Here is an 18,439-nt window from a genome sequence, read left to right as displayed (position 1 = left end):
TGATATACCGGACTTATATTCCCGAAGAACAACCTAGAAATATCAATCACCTCACAATAATCTTAATCGATTAACGAAACAAGATATCGTGGAATCACAAACGATGAGACGAAGGTGTTTGTGATTACTTTTCTATCTTGCATATCGGAGATATAAATCCCAAGTCAATCTTATGATTTTACTCAATCACGATAGAAACAACAAGATCAGATCACGCAACTACAGAGAAGATAGTTGGGTCTGGCTTCACAATCCCAATGAAGTCTTCAAGTCGTTAACCTACATGGTTTCGTGAAAAACCTAAGGTTAAAGGAGAATCGACTCTAGCTTATACAACTAGTATCACACATGAGGTGTGGGGATTAGGTTTCCCAGTTGCTAAAGCTCTCCTTTATATAGATTTCAAATCAGGGTTTGCAATCTAAGTTACCTTGGTAAAAAAGCATTCAATATTGATCGTTAGATGAAAACCTGATTAGATTCAAGCTAATATCTTCCAACCGTTAGATCGAACTTAGCTTGTTATACACAAATGAAATGTAACTTCATTTAGGCTTGAGTAACCGTACCTAAACATGTACACTTAGTTGATTCAACAATGGTTAACCAATGGTTAGCCATATGAGCTCTTTCATATCAACCTTATTCATCTTCACCATAACTAGTTCAAATGACTCAAATGAACTAGTTAGAGAGTTATTTCAATTGCTTAGATCTTATAGAAGTATACAAGACACAATCGAAGCAAAACCGGTTTTGATTCACTCGAGTCGATTCATGAACATTATAGCCACGATTTGAAAGATTGCATTCCTTATTATATAAATGTTTTAGTTCATGAAAAAACGATTTTAGAAAGTAACCTACTTAAGTATGCAAACGGGTACGCGTACTTAAGTAACCGGATTGAGTTTGTTTTTCACTTTCAAACTCCAGCAGAAACTCGGACGTGAACTTTCCACTTTTTACTCAACCGGATTTCCAACAACCACCAGTACGCATACTTTGGGTTCCCGGTTTTGGACTTTTACACAAATGTGAGAATACACTATGTTTATATCCAATGATGGTTACATGTTCTAAACTCTCATTTCAATCATTGAAACTTTTTTAGAGGACGTTACATAGTTGTTATTCACAAACTATTTTTCACCAAAGCGATTTTCAAGTTATTGAAATAATCAACATGACTTTCGTCACGAGTAAAGATGAACTTGGATAAAGCGAAAGCTTACCAACATATATTTTGATAAATAGATAAGCGAGATAAACTCGGCTCGAAATAACAAAATGTGTATAATCGAAGTCTATATAGCAATACGACTTTTGTCTCAAAATAGGAGATAGAATAGATAGACTTTTGAGAGATAGATAAGTTCAAGTATCCACATACCTTTTGTTGATGAAGTTCCAAAATTTCCTTGAGTAGTTCTTCGTATTCAATCGATAAACGCCGTGGAGTATAGAGTTCAACTGCACTTACTATCCTAATCCGAGACTTAGCTATAAGTAGACTAGAAATCAATACTTATAGTTTTGGTAACTAAACTTGACAAACAAGCTTGAGATAGCAACACTTGCGAGTTCGACCGAGCAGTGCTCTAACAGGTCAAAGTAGCATGCCAATGTCACCATAGTGTTCGTGTCTCAGTCCTGAGAAATTTGATATTTTCTGGTGTGCATTTGAGCAACATTTGAGAAAATATGAAGAAATCAGGGTTTTGCTGAAACTGAGGAACTTCATAAGATGAAGTAAAAAATAATAATAAAATAAGGAATTACAAGGTGCGGGACCGGCCAAGGCTAGGGCATGGCCGGTCGTCTAGTAAGCCTGGTCCCGTAACACCATTCCAAATTTTATATTATTTCCTTGATGCGAAGGAAATATCATGAAACTGGGGAGTTTCTTCAGACGAAGGAGTTTTCATGAGATGAAGGAAATAATAATAATAAAATAAGGGATTACAAGGTGCGGGACCGGCCACGGCTAGGGCATGGCCGGCCGGCTAGTAGACTCGGTCCCATGACATATTTTCTAATTTTATATTATTTCCTTGATGTGTGGGAAATATCATGAAACTAAGGAGTTTGTTCAAACGAAGGACTTTTCTCAAATGAAGAAGTTTTCATGAGATGAAAGAAATAATAATAATAATAATAATAATAATAATAATAATAATAAAGTAACGGATTACAAGGCGTGGGACCAGCGGCTAGAGGATGGTCAGACGGCTTGTAAGCCCGGTCACGTGACACCTTTCCTAATTTTATATTATTTCCTTGATGTGAAGGAAATATCATGAAACTGAGGAGTTTCATAAAATGAAGGAAATAATAATAATAAAATAAGGGATTACGAGTTGTGGGACCGACCACGGCTAGGGCATGGCCGGCCGGCTAGTAGGCCCGGTCCTTGACACCTTTTTTAATTTTATATTTTTTCCTTGATGTGAAGGAAATATGATGAAATTGAGGAGTTTTGCTCAAATGAAAGAGTTTTCATAAGATCAAGAAAATAATAAAATATGATAAAATATGGGAAGAGGCGTGGGACCGACCACGACGGCATGTCCGGCCGGCCGGTGGGCTTGGTCCCTAGGTGCCTCAATTAATATTTTATTATTATTATCTTCTTCCTTATTTTGCATAGGTTTCCTTGTTCCTTCGTATTTTTGAATGCTCGTTCGTGCATTCAGGTGGTCGTTAGTGCATTATTGCTGAGTACACTTGCACCATTTTCTCGGGGCTTACTCGGTGGTGGCTCAGATGCCCGTAAGTTGAATATTTATTACTAACCCATGGAATTCTACTGGGAAAAGCCATGAATTGAAGTAATCGGAATATTATAAAGAACGTATAATGTTTTCTAGGAATTCAATCGGTGAATCTAGCAACTAGAAATAATTAATTGATGGCTCTATACTAGCACGTTGTCTAAGAGCATTAATTATTCGAGAATTGAATGATATGAGCTAGTTGAAGCGTCATATTTATTATGTATAGTCAGGGAAAACATTGTTGCATCCTGAAGACGTTATCGCTCTATACTAGCAGGAAAGCTGTCTAGGAGTCGTCCAATCATTAAGATTCTATACACATGTCTTTTATATAGTCAGGGAAAACATTGTTACATTCTGAAGAGGTTATCGCTCTATACTAGCAGGCAAGCTGCCGTCCAATCGTTCGATTCTTTATAAAAGAAATTACAAAAATTGCTCAGCATTAATAAAATATATCGTGGTCTCGGTTGAGAGACTGCATATTCATATATGATCTGAGAGGCAATACACTCAGTCAGAGATTCTTACAGATGATCTGAGAGGCAATACACTCAATCAGAGACCATCGTGGCATGAGTTTTCATGCTTAAATGAGAGACATGAGTCTCAATATTCGTCTGATTACAGGATCAGGAATATGCAAGGTTATGATTTTACGATTTTACCCTTTGTCAAAAATCCATCATCAAAAACGTAACACAACTCCAAGTTCATATTCGTAGCTCAAAATCAAATATTTGTCGTGCCAACGAACCGATAACATCTATAGAAAAAGCGGAGTGAACATCACTAGGATAGCGCATGGATTCAAATATGTTAAAGTGAATAATCTCCTTATCGAATTCCATAGTGAGTACCATTGCCAACATCAATCTTCGTTTTTGTAGTTTTCATAAATGGTTTCCCAAGTAATAGCGAAGTAAATGAACAATTATCTTCATTTTGCATATTCACAATGTAGAAATCAACCGGAAATATTAACTCATTCAATTGAACTAACACGTCCTCCACGAATCCCTTAGGATATATATTGTACTTGTTTTCTAATTGAATAGTAATCTTTGTCTCCTTTAAAGATCCAAAATTCAAAGAATCATAAATATCGGATGACATAACACTTACGGATGCTCCCAAATCAAACAAAATACGCTCAAATCGTTGGTTACCGATGTTAATTGGCACTGTGAAGTCCCCAGGATGTTCACACTTTGCAGATGCACTTATCACCATTGATAGAGTCTATAGGCCTCAATTCCTAGGGAAATTAAGGCCCCCGGCATGAATTATATATTTTTTATACGGGACCAAAGACAAATTTTCCTTGTGGCATAAACCCACCATCAACAAATTCATATTGAGTCATCCCAGCAAGATTTCAAAGATGCATTATTAATATTTTGAAAAAACCTACATGTCCTTTTTATTCCAACAAAACGCTTTTGGAAACACCATTTGGATTTTCCTAAAGCATTGCTATTTATTGTCAAAATACAAGAGTGAATATGTAAAAATTGATGAGCTAGGTGTAATGATTGAGTGTTAGTTATAGGATAATATACAGTACCGCCGTTGCTAGAAAGAAATGGAGTAGAATTTTGTAGTCGGAGATGCTTTGATTTGAAAAGAAAAAAAAGTAGGCAGGAAAAAATATTACATGTGTGAAGAAAATTCTCTGGGTGGTTTTCTCCAAAAGTGTTAAAAGAATTGATTTACATATGTTTCATGGTACAACAGTTAATCATTAAATTTCTACGCCCTCATTCCACTTTATTTATGAGGGATTAGATAGACATATTTTAATTTCCAAAACAGTGAATTGTCTCTTTCCTTGTTCATGATGGTGCATGGATATCAAAAATGTGTATATCAACTTGTCAAAAGATATTCGTTCCGTCCCTAAATAGATGATCTATTCCTTTTTAAATTTTTTCACACTAATAGATGACCTACATCATCGTTAAACAAGGATATATTTCTATAACCACTCTTTTAATTAATTATTGAAATATGTATAATTTGATAGTCATGTTTATATTCGTTATATAGGTGTTTTAAAATGCTTTTCAAATGACATAAAGTTTATCCATACCCATGATAAGTTTGAGAGACAACTCATTCTAAAATTTTGCTAATTATTACCCATAAGAATATAACTATAAAAAAATACTTAAAAACACACCCCTCTCCTCTTTGCCTCAAAAAAGACTCAGCCCTTTCTATATAATATATGTGCAGAGTCTTTCTGTTATCTCCGTTCCACTTTTTCCCATTGCTTGACACTCATATAAACTCATTTGAAAAATGGTGTGTTCCATGCTGAATGTCACGCACCAAAAAGAGCACGACACGTAAGGGAAAAAGTGGTGAGCATTTTGTATTTTGCATCATGAGTACCGGGTAGTACTGTATATAGTTTACTTATGGGGAAATTATACTAAGGCCACATCCATGAGTTACCCATAATATCAAGCCCTTAATTAACAGATGCTTAAATCTAGACCCTAAATTGTTAAAATACGTTTATACCCTTATATATATTGTAAGTCCCTAATTAAATAAAATTTATATATAGTAAAATGGTGACACACCATCGCTTCCGACCAGCATCTACCGCCCACTACCGCCACCCACCACCACCACCACTGACCTCCACCACCGCCGCGCACCACAACCAACCACCACTGCCATCTTCCACCACAGACCACCACCAGCACCACCCACAAACACTGCCCACCACCAACCAACACCGCCCACAACCACTGCCCACCACCAGGTAACTTTCACCACCGCCACCCACCAGCACTAGCACTGCCAACAACCACCACCAAAAGCACCGCCCACCACCACCGCCTTCCACCACCGACACCTCCCACCACCAAAATATGGATGTGCTCTAAGAAGTTACACATCCATATGGCATGTGTAAGGAGAAGTTACATATCCATATCACATCTGTACTTAGAATTTACACATACCTATGGCATGTGTAACCAAAAGTTATACATCCATATCGCATGTGTATCCAGAAGTAACAAAAATTATACATGTGTTTTGCATGTGTATCTCATATTGCATGTGTATCCAAAAATTATAGATGCATGTGTAACGAGAAGTAACACATCATCAAATAAACATATATTCAGTTGTTATTGAACTCGATAATTTCATTTACAATGATTTCAACGTTGGCTAATTATAGTAATCAGTTGCTATTGAACACAATTAAAACACCAGTCCATATGTAAAACGAAATCGATAAGCCACGATATCATATAAGAGAAATATTTCTTTCCTTTTTTGTCTTTATTGATTCCTAAATACTTTCATATCTGCAAACAAAATAAACATTCATGGGAATAGATCAGACGAACAAAAATAAAACAAACAATATGACAAAGATCACAGAAAAGACACTTGATAATTTATCTTAGCATGTGTAGTTAAGAGTTAGACATGCATCTGTCTAATGTAACTGGGAGTTACACATGCATCTGTTTAGTGTAACAGGGAGTTACACATGCATATGACTTGGATACCTGACATGTACACTTTGTTAACTATATAATATTTCAATTACTAATCAAAAAAATTTAACCACCTACTCCAACAACATTGCCACTACCAGAATCTATTGATACACGTACAAAATGCATGTGTAATCTTCTTGTACACATACAAAATACATAATCACCTTCACATGCATTTTATTAGGGTAATTAGGAGTTACACACGGATTTGACTAGTGTCATTGGGAGTTACACATGCATCTGACTAGTGTAACTGAGAATTTATACACTCACCTGGTCAAAAATTGCAAGAGAGGTCATGAATTTAACAAGTGGCCACACACACAATATCTGATTAAAACAATTCGGTAGAAGGATGAACTTTAAGACCCGCGTCAATGAATTCCTTTGCGCTGCACAAAACAACACGAAAACCAGTTTAGTCACCCACCAAGTACCAGATTCAAAGAACTACAAAAAATAAAAGAAAGCAACATGAATACCGGTTTAGATGTATTACCAACCAAGTACATATCAAAAATAAATGTAAACAAATAGAAACTAAAAAAATGTACACTGAATAACATTCCAACAACCATAAAGAAAGAATTTTGTTTCCTTGATGTGGCTGAATCATATTTGACCAGATGCTAACTGAGAATCTGTATAAAGAATACGACCAATTATATTAACATTTCATTAAGATAAAATTACAAAACTATTCAAGAAACTGTAATGAGGCAACCTTATGGTTTTGGTATAAGTCTCGGATACATGCTTATCATAAACAAATATATGATCACTTATCAACTCCCAATCACACATTAAAAGCAATACAAAATTAATGACAGACGCACAAACCCAATAGACTTCACAATGTAAACTACATACTGAATATAACCACCACGGCCTGCATGAGTGTGGATGCCACTAGTAGTTGCATTCTGGTCAATATACAAATCTTCGTAACTAGAAAAATTAGTTCAGAAGTTGGACCAGGGAAAACATTACTAGCGAATTCTTATACTAAGACTTAATATATATATATATATATATATATATATATATATATATATATATATATGATGAAAACGAAGCCAATGCACAAACTTATCACATAGATACAATTAAATTAAAAAACAAGCACACGCAAGTTACTGTTTCAAGGAAATAAGAAAAATACCAATTAGGATGAATAAAAGAAATCTTACACTTAAGTAATGGTTTTCATCTGGACTGGCATAGTTAGTATCTAGTTATCTATCGGTATATAGCTAGGGCATAACACATATTATATAAAATAAACAAAACAAAACACTTTTAATTAACATTAGCCTATTTTTCTTTTGAAGATTCTTAAAAACATGATTCACCGTCGTTCATCGACCATTTTTTTGTCTTATCAAAACTAATCAAGCACCAAAACTCAAGAGTCTGCCACTAATGATAACTTTCAACAACTTAATCAATTATCGTAAATCTTGTCAAATTAATTCAACTCGTGATGAAGGAATATAAGTTCTTGTCGTGATAAAGATTATTTTTGTTACCACTACCACAAGGTATTGAGCAGAAAATGTAATACATAAAAACGATTGTAATTACGTGCCATCACCGGTTATCCACAAATTGAGACGCCTCCTGTACTTTAACTCATAATTGTGCCTTTGATGCTTTGTAGGGAAGAAGCTTTGATGCGGAGACTATAACACCTTGCCAGTCGCTTGTGGGCTTAGTTAAATAGCTGACACCTATGTGTATGAAGAAAAATATCATAACATTTGATCAGCATAAAAGTCAAAAAACAGAATTAGAGAAAATCTAATGTACTACTCATGAATCGAACAATTTACATTGAAATGATGGAGATATTTATTTTTCTTCTTTGATTTTTTATATTTATTTCTTTAGACTCAGCAGATTCCATTTCCTTTAACCTAATCTCGATAAAATTGGAGAATCCCCAAGATCAAAGACAAGAATAACATTCAGATATAAACTCAAATCAGAAAAAGAAGACCAAAAAAATCTAAAATCCTAAAAATCCACTATTAGAATCCAGTAAAGAAATCATAAAAATATAATAATGATTAAGATGAGATCATTATAGATCTGATCTTTAATCATGAATCAAAATAGGAAATCAAATTGAAATTGAGATCTATATGTTTTCAAAACCGTAAATTTTTTTGGAAATTTCATTTCAGGATCAAAAGGTTAACAATCACAATTGAATAAGAAATGATAACAGATGGTTAAACATATCTCTTTGATCGTATTGGTTGAATCTTCAGATTCAACTGTTGATGTTAATTTTATCGACTGCTCCTTGTCGATTCTTAACAACTCTTCAAATATTGATGATAGTTACATCTATCGAATCAAACGTATTCAAATCCATAAAAAATCAATTGAGTCGTAAAAGAAAAAATATAAAGGAAAGAAATAGAAATCAAATGATTTGATTTTCCTCTTTTCTTTGTTATAACGAGCCGCAAACAAAAATGAAACAAAAATCCTAAATACCATAAAATGTCTTACTACCCTCCCATGATTCAACCCAAAAGAAACCGTCGGAACCACCTCCACTCATTTAATGTTTTATAACGGACAAAAAATCTCAAAAACCTCGCTCTCTTCTTCAACTCCCTCAAAACCAACCCGGAAAAATCACAGATCTGCTCTAAAACCTTCATCCCGCAGCGAAAATCATCCTTGTTTCGCTATTTCTTCTTCTTCTCTTCTTCGATGGTTACGTATTTCAACCATTGAAGCAAAATCTGACCTAACTAGCTTCATTTTTCTGAACTAATTAGTCTAAAAACACCAAAAATGGCGAAGAAAAAAAATCAGCAGGAGAAAAAGAAAGATGATAAGCTTAAGAAACAGCGAAACCACCTCCAAAGGGTAAGAAATCTTATCGATTATTATTCTTCAATGCTTATTTTTCACTATTTTGATGTAACCAGATTATTAGGTTTAGGTTTCATTTATATTTTAGGGGTTTCAGTTTGATTTTAGGTTTCAGTTTGATTTTAGGTTTGATTTCAGTTTGATTTTAGGTTTCAATTGAAAACTAATTTCAATTTTTGGGTGTGTTCGTTTTTCATCTGAAATTATTTTTTGGGTGTGTTTATTTCTTGTGTATTATGTTGGCCTTGTTTATTTCTTGATTCTTTTTGATGAAACCAAAATTCTAGTTAATGGTGAAAAGCAGATTTCTATTGTTGTTGGTTGGTTTGATGTGAACAAATTTGTGATAAAACCAAAATTTAGTTTCATCATTTTTAGTTATTGGTTGGGACCAATGCTACAAGTGGTTTTTAGTTATGGTTTCATCAGTTTTGTGCTTATGGTTTCATCATAACTAAATAATTTTAAGTTATGGTTTCATCAGTTTTATGCTTATGGTTTCATCAGTTTTCAAGTGTAAAATTGTGCTTTTTGTTTCATCGCTTTTCAATTTTGCTTATGGTTTCACCATTTTTCTTTGTTATTCTCTTATGGTTTACTTTTGGTTTCATAATAGGTAAAAAAATAGAATCAGTTCCGTACAGGTGTTCATTGCATCATTTGGAAATTAAGGAGTTGATAAAGAACAAGCAACTGCATTTGAAAGCTCTTAAATCATGTCCATTCTGGCGTTTCTTTGAGCTCTTCTATGATGGCGTAATGAACGTACAAGAGCTAATCAAAAAGACAAAAACAGTAATTATGTTTTTAAGTTCAACAGAAAATAGAGAGGATGGTAGGCGCCCGTACTGTTTCAAGATAACTAGATCAAGGAAGATGACTCTGCGTACTATTCCCGAACATTTTGCTGTGACTTTTGGTTTTCAAATGGTGAATTATGTACAAGCAGATGTCATAGATGAAGATCTGGTTACAAAGGTTAACGTCTTCGTGGCTAAGTATTTTAAAGGAAGTAGAAAGACGGGAAAAACTGATATTAAAAACTGTATGCTTGAAGTCGCAAAGGATGAAACCAGAGCGGATGACTTTGTCAAGTTTTTCGTTATGTTCCTTTTGGTTTCGGTATTCGTCCCCAACAAATGTGGACAAACTCTGGCAGCAAAGTACTTGTACATGGTGTTTGATATGAACAAGGTGTGTTGGCCGGAAGTCTTTCATGACTATCTACTTGATTCGATAATGACAAACAGAAAAGACGTAGAAAAAGTAGTTGGTTGCGTCATCTACCCGCTGGTAAGATTTGTTCTTTTTTATTCAAAGTTCAGTATTTTTATAATGTTTTTGATGATTAATTTGAATATTGGTTTGTTTTTTCAGTATTAATTGGAGGAGATGACAAAGATGGCACAAAGAAAATATGGGCACGACAAGTATCCGAGGTTTGCTAGATGGAACCTTAGCAACATCTGCCAACAAGTATTGTCTAACTTCAGTAATCTTGAAAAAAAAACAGAACTTTGGTCTGAGGTAAATATTTACTTAGAAGATTTACTTTTCCGATAAAACCAATTTTGGTTTGGGTATATGTCCCTACTTTTGATATCCAATAAATATATCCTTATACAACAATAAATATGTCCCTACTTTTTAATAACCTTATCCATTTAAAATTAGATTACCTTAATACCCTCATCCAAATAATATTTTTCTTTATTTCAAAATGGAACAATTTTTTTCTTCTACCATTTCACCACCACCACTAGCACCACCACCACTAACATTCAACTACCATTCCACCACCACCGTTCAACAACCACCACCTACCAACCACCACCACCACTAATATTCCACCACCACTCCTTCACCACCATCATTACACCACCAACAGTCCTCCACCACCACTAGTCTGTCGCCGCCACCGTCGCCGCCACTGGTTCAAATATTTTTGTATCAACAACATGATTTGATCCAAATAAAAATAGAACCAATAGTAGAAGTTGATCAAATTTAGGGGATCAACAACGGTAGTTGATCCAAAAAAAAAAAGGATACACAGTAGAAGTTGATCCAATTGAGGGGATCAACAATGAAAGTTGATCCATGTAAATGGAGTGAACTTGGCGTGAGTCGAACACGCATCATCTGACATGGAGTCAGTCATGCTACCATTGCACCACAAGTTCAACATTTGAAGAAATTTGCATGATTTAAACTACAAGGTATGAATTAAACTACAAGCATGATTATACTAATCCAAGGAAATGTTGTCAAAAATAGGAGTTTAAAGGATCAACAACAATAGTTGATCCCATAAAAAATTGGGCCAACAATAGGAGTTGATCCCATAAAATGGATCAACAACAGTAGTTGATCCCATAAAAAATTGGGCCAATAACAGGAGTTGATCCCATAAATGGATCAACAACAGTAGTTGATCCCATAAAAAATTGGGTAAACAACAGGAGTTGATCCCATAAAATGGATCAATAGCAGGAGTTGATCCCATAAAAATAGATCAACATCAGTAGTGGACCCCATAAAAAATTGGATCAATAGCAGGAGTTGATCCAATAAATGGGATCAACAACAACAATTGATCCCATAAAACAACAATTGATCATCACCCGTAGCTTCATAAACAACAACAACTTCATCTCCTTCATTGCAGTAACCACCAACATCATCCTCTACTTGCTCCTATTTCAGCCCAACAAACACCACTGCAACACACAGATATACAACACCAATCAAAGCAACATGTATCACTGCCCTAACATTCATCTAATTGTGAATCAGCTCAACTGCACCCTAACATACATCTATTTAACTCTAATCCATTAGCAGCAATCTGAAAAACGTTGATCCATCTACAGTAAACCTTCAACAAATACTCAACTGCTTAATCGTTTTTGATGACGTTAAATCTCATCAATTCTTCCTTTTGTTTTACAATAAATCTTCAAAATGGAACAAATTTCTTCATCGATTCTTATTTATCAGCAAAGAAGAAAGAGATTTTTTTGGATCTGAAACATGAAATACATAATTGAAAACCTTTTGTTCTCAGTGAGAAAATCGTCGATGGCTGCTCGTGTTGGCTGACGTTAAATCTCATGAATTCTTCCTTTTGATATACAGTAAACCTTCAAGAAAAATGTTGTTGACATCGATTCTTATTTATCAGCAAAGAAGAAAGAGACTTTTTTGGATCTGAAACATGAAATACATAATTGAAACCTTTTGTTTTCAGTGAGAAGATCGTCGGTGGCTGCTCGTGTTGGCTGTGGTGGTGGCGCCGATGGAGATCGTGGTGGCGGTGGGAGGCGATGGAGATGATGGTGGTGAGAGCGTTGATTTTTTTTTCCTTCGGTGATAAAAATTAAGAAGTGAAGAGGAAGGAAATAAGATAGGGAGGTTAAATAAGGAATTATAATAATTGTGTTTTTAAAAGTATTTTCAATTATGTCATCAGGGACATTTATAAAGTTTGTTAGGGATATTTGTGAAGGCCCATCAAAAGGAGGGACAATAACTCAATTACCACTTTTGGTTTCATCAAAAATTCTAGCTGAATTTTTGTTTCTTAGATAACTTCGAGGGTCTTATATGATATTTTTGTTAGAAAATATTCGAAATCTTCTATGTTTTAGATATCGTTCATGTGTCAATTTTATATCATGCCATGTTCCACATATAAAGCTTCACACCACAAGTGTAGCAAATCCTCATCTTGTGTTGTCTATGCACTATTGAATTAGGTTAGTATAGTTACGATGTTTGCAATGTAGGGCAGCATATATTATGACTCGGCCAATCATCCACCACTCAACCTATAAAATTTCCACTGATTGATATATAAATAGATGGTATATTGTGTTTTTCACACATTATTGCGGTGTACCAAGTATGTCGGAATTGGTTTTGTTTTTCTTTTGGCATGTTATGAAAATTCTAGTTGAAACCAATTTTGGTTTCATCAAATTTTTAAGCTGAAACCAATTTTTCTTGTGTACTGCGGGATAATATTGGTCACCGAAAGGGGTCATTCTTTCTTCAGTATGATGAACAAGAAATGCGCTTGGTTGAGCCCATGGAGGAAGATGATATTGTTGTTGAAGATCATGTTGAACCTGAACTGCCGATTGGTGATACTGAAAATGTTGAAGAAAATGTTGAGGTACCTGCGACAGCTGAAGAAAATGTTGGTGCTAGCAGTGAAGCTAACACATACAAAGCCAGATACCAATGGGCACGAACCTTGATTGAAAAGCTTAGGACCAATGCTACAAATGTTCTTTCTGAAGAAGAAGAATCGTTGCTGGCAAAATATGATGCCGAGGACATGGAACAACAACTGGTACAGAGCACTTACTTGAGGCGTAAAAGAAAACAAGTTGATGTTCCAATCGTACCTGAAGCGGTTTCGAATCGTGAAGAAGATGTTCCAATAGTACCTGAAGCGGTTTCGAACCATGAAGAAGATGTTGAGGTAATATGTTAGATCTAGTTTATTAGGTTATTTTTTGTGCGTTGTTTGGTATGGAAATTCTTTATTGATGGAACCAGAAAGGGTTTCATTGCATATTTATAACATTTTTGACTATTAAATCCAGGAAACTTATATGAGTTATTCTTCTACCTAACTATAAACTTGTATGAGTTATTGCGAGTCTTTTGTAACCATTATCGACTCTTAAATCCAAAATTGAAACACCATTTCCGTGATGTTTTTTTTTTTGATGAAATCAGATTTGGTTTCATCTATTTCCTTAATGTTTTTTGATGAAACCGGATTTGGTTTCATCATTTGCAGTAAAATGTTTGTTTTATGAATTCGCCAGTTCTTTCTTTTCTTTCAAAAGTTTTAGATAGTTACAGCATTAGGTTATGAAAATACAGGAAGATGAAAAATAAACTGACTTAGATATCTTAATGTTGCAGGTGCTAACAAGGGATGCAGCAAATGAAACACACGAAGATTCTTCTCAAGCATTTGACAATGTTACGATGGAACAAGAAAAGGATTCATCCAAAACACAGGAAGACGCTGCTGAAACTCTTGAATATTTTCTCATGCAACCAGAAAAGGATTCAACCAATGTAGAAACACAACATGAAACTGCAATAGGTGGAGATCCCATTCTAGCTAGCGTCTTTTCAGATTTTGACCTTACAAAATTGTTAAAATAAATAGAAGGAGAACCAAAAGAGCAGGTCATATCTACTTCATCAAAGCCAGCCACCGAGGATGAACAAGAAGGATAGGATAATGAGTTGACTCCAAATACCGTTGAGGATATCAAGGTGGCCGAACAGGTGGAATCTGAAATGAAGAATGCTACTTTGTCAAAGCCATCCACCGAGGATGAACAAGAAGGAGTGGGTAATGAGCTGACTCCAAATACTATTGAGGATATCAAGGTGGCCGAACAGGTGGAATCTGAAATGAAGAACGCTTCTTCGTCGAAACCAGTCACCGGTGATGAACAATAAGGATAGGGTACTGAGTTAACTCCAAATACCATTGAGGATATCAAAGTGGCAGAGCGGGAGGAATCTGAAATGAAGAAAGCTTCTTCGTCGAAGCATATTATTGAACAAGAAGAAAACGAAACTCAGTTTATGATTGACGAAGATGTTATTCAGCAAATGGAATCCGAATACAATAAGAAAGGTTGTTCGTCTTCAAAGCCAAATGTTAGAAGCGTATACTACTACTCAGCCATAAAAATGGCGAGTGATTTAGTTGAACTAGAAAATGAATAACATGGATTCGATTTAGGACTATCGCAGAGTGGCAGCAAAGAGCAAGGACAGGGAGAAATCAGTGCTGAAAAAATGATGAGTAACATGATTACAAGAATTAGGGAAGACAGAAGAAAAATGAAAACACCTATCAGAATGCGGGATTACACCACTATTAAAAGGAAAAAGGTTACAGCTCGTAGGGGCAAGAACATCAAGGAGGTGCAAGAAAATCTGGGGGTGAAGTTGAAACCAGTTGATAACTTGAAGATCTTGAAGGTACTCAACAGAAATGACAAACCCCTCGTGACCACTTTTTTCAGAAAGAACAATGAAAGGTAAGAGGGAAATAACTGATGAAACCAGATTTGGTTTCATCAAAAATTTGTTACAATTATGCATTGTTTCTCATTTTTTGATCCATCATTCACTAGCTTGTTAAAAATAAAACTAACAGGTCAACGGCGTGGGAGCATATGAATCTTCAATTACAGATATCAGGGAAGATGATGGATAATTTGATGAGAAAGGGTGACGTCGCAGGAGACATCATTGAGTTCTACATGTTGAAGCTGCAAAACAACATCAAAAAAAAAAAGTTGAAACAAGATGGTACCCTAAAGTACAAGAGAGTTGTGTTTCTAAGAACATTTGCCTATGTAAGCTTACTCTAAAATTCTCTAATGTGATTTTTTGGCAGAAAACATAGGTGTGGAACACAAAAAAAATGATGTTGTTTATATGGTTAATTTTGATGGAACCAAGTTTGGTTTCATCAAAACTTGCATGTTTGTAGCTCATTAAGGAGATGTTATCTCGTATTTTGTTTCAGAAATTACACTCATTAGGGAAGAGATGTGGTGCTATAATAGAAGGTTTCATCGACAACATGGATTACAACGTGCAGTTTTTGTTCGTTCCGTTGCTGACAACAATTGGAGATGTAAACCATTGGACATTGTTTTCTTTTGATTTCGAAACCGAGGAATTTTATCACTATAACTCCTTGGCTTCCACGGAAGAAGAATGCAGAAAAAGTGCTGAAAGCATGAGACAACGTATAGTATCCGCATTTGCACAACACGACGCAAAGCTCCCCCGTGATCAGCAGACAAGTTAGCCAACACCATACACTATGCACAATCCTAAATGTTGTGAACAAATGGGGTAAGTTATGTTTGGAAGTTTATACTTCACATATGCTCGAAATCATTTCATCACTTGTAAACAGTTAGAAATAAAATGCTTTACAAATTGGTTCTAATGTCAGAGCACTCTCAGCTAGTCGCTTGTAACAAATTGAGACATTTTTTTGGTTTTTCAGGAACGATTATGGCCTGCATGTTTGCTATTACATGAAGAGCCTCTTGAAAGGAAACATATATACAAATGATATACAAGAAAAGGTGCATAATATGAGACCAAAGTTGGCATTGAAGATACTCCTTGACGAAATAGAATAAGACTCGCATGTCGCACCCATCCTCTTGAACATTCAGTTTTAGTTGAAGTTTAAATTACTTTTCAAATCGTGATCTAGTAATTGTAATGATGATATACATTTCTTCTTGCACATTCAGTTTTAGTTGAAGTTTAAAGTACTTTTGAAATGGTTATCGAGTAATTGTAATGGTGACAAATTACAGATTATATTAAGAAAACAATTCGTCTAATTTCAGTTATAGTCTCTTAAAAGATTATGTTTACGGAAATACGATGTAGTCACAAACAATCAACATGTACTATATTGTCAAAAGATGCAGAAGAAAAGTGAAAGTAAAACAAAGGTGAAACCAAATCTGGTTTCATCAAAAATAAGATGAAACCTATTTTGGTTGCACCAAATGCCTGCAGAAAATATGACAAAAGCTTAATCAAATTTGTTTATTCTCTTACAAATTACAGAATGAAAACACTGCAACACGTTAACTTCTAAAACAAAAGTACCCTGAAATCTGAAATAGAAGATAAAATCAAGTTTAACACAACAAAGTTCTCATAGTCTAAAAACGAAACTAAAAGTGAAATTCGATACAAGTTCTCATGAAATCTGACGAGAAGGGCATGTCCGTCTATTATGGGTGGTCAAAACCTTGCAGAAACCACAGGTTCTCATCTTTTTATTGGGAATTGAACTTGTATTAGGAACCCTTTTCTTCTTCGATGGACGTCCTGGCTGTGGTCCATTATTCGGACCAAAAACCATCGATTTCGGAGACACTGTCGCAGGCTTATCAACTGTGGGGACAATATTGATTGCATGTTTATATGATTCTCGATAGAACTTTACTGTAAAGTAGTGTTCAAAATACTTGTCAGGATCTTCTCCATTCGCCATGATACAACGGACAGCATAGGCACACGGGAAGCCGTCAATACGCCAACGATTGCAAGAACATGTTTTTCTTTTCAAATCGACCGTCTGTGTTAATGAAGCATGAACTGCAAACACATATTCCGACGACTTGGTGACTGATCGATGTCGTATGCGTCAAAAATAAATTACTTTCTCACTACTCAATATATTCAACCACAGAGAGGACTAATGTTTTCAAGTTGTTTCAGTTTCCTATAAGTAAAAGGGGGGGGATTTTCTGATTTGTATGAACTAAAATAAAATAAAAGCAGAACAATAAAAAGTAAACACGCAAATCAAGGATGTGAAATATTGGGTAAAGGTTTCATCTTCGATTGTAAATAAGTTTTTGAATATATGACTAGAATTCGTATTTAATCTCGCTATCATCAAAATCCCTAGAATACCTTATTGCAAGAATACTACGTAAATTCCTTAAGTTCATCAACACACACATTAGAGATGCATATGTGAATTCTACCTAAAGAATAACCTGACGCCTTGCGCTAATTAAGTTCAATTCCTAGGAGCATTAAGTTTCATAAATAGGCTAATCAATGCAATTGTCATACATTGCGCATGAAAATTCGAACAAAGGTCAATTTCTACATATTATTAAAAGGGTGTATCACTACAAACCATAATCATATCATGCTACTCGTATTCAAGGTTATCGCTCCATGATGAACCCCAAATTAGCTATAGATATGGATGTGAGTTCAATCAATTCTAGACTTAATTAAACAAACATTCAATCATATTGCAATACATCAATCATGCAATTATTATACGCAATAGAAATCAAACGATAATATTGAGAGAAAACTAATTCATAAAATCCATAACTTGTTTTCAAAATCCAACTACATCTTTAACCAATAATAAAAACTGAGTTACTTGTATTTTTGGAAATCATCATAGAAAGCAAAGAAGAACTATCATGTGAAACCCTAGAAAACAAGTAGAAGCCTCCCTAATGGAGATCTTCTAGGTTTAGAGAAAGACTTTTCTATTTATATGCTTCTTCCATTCCAAAAGGATACTCTTTCCATATTTAGGTCTTCTCAAAACCCATCTCCAAGTGGTCCACCGATCCCATGAGTTAAAACATCTGCTCTGGAAATTCTGGGTGCAAAACT

The 18,439-nt window shown here is 35.0% G+C and overlaps 1 long non-coding RNA gene across 1 annotated transcript; it reads right to left on the bottom strand.

Moving 5' to 3' along the window:
• Window positions 1–6,026: 6,026 nt before the first annotated feature.
• LOC113304071 lies at window positions 6,027–8,254 on the bottom strand. Its single transcript, XR_003338030.1, has 4 exons — window positions 8,140–8,254; window positions 7,892–8,037; window positions 6,581–6,699; window positions 6,027–6,109 (listed from the first exon to the last, which is right to left on the bottom strand). It is a non-coding gene; the product is annotated as an uncharacterized LOC113304071 (long non-coding RNA).
• Window positions 8,255–18,439: the final 10,185 nt, after the last annotated feature.

Source organism: Papaver somniferum, chromosome 8 (assembly GCF_003573695.1).
Source record: "Papaver somniferum cultivar HN1 chromosome 8, ASM357369v1, whole genome shotgun sequence".
NCBI classification, from domain to species: Eukaryota; Viridiplantae; Streptophyta; class Magnoliopsida; order Ranunculales; family Papaveraceae; genus Papaver; species Papaver somniferum.
This window is presented reverse-complemented; position numbering and strand designations above follow the sequence as displayed.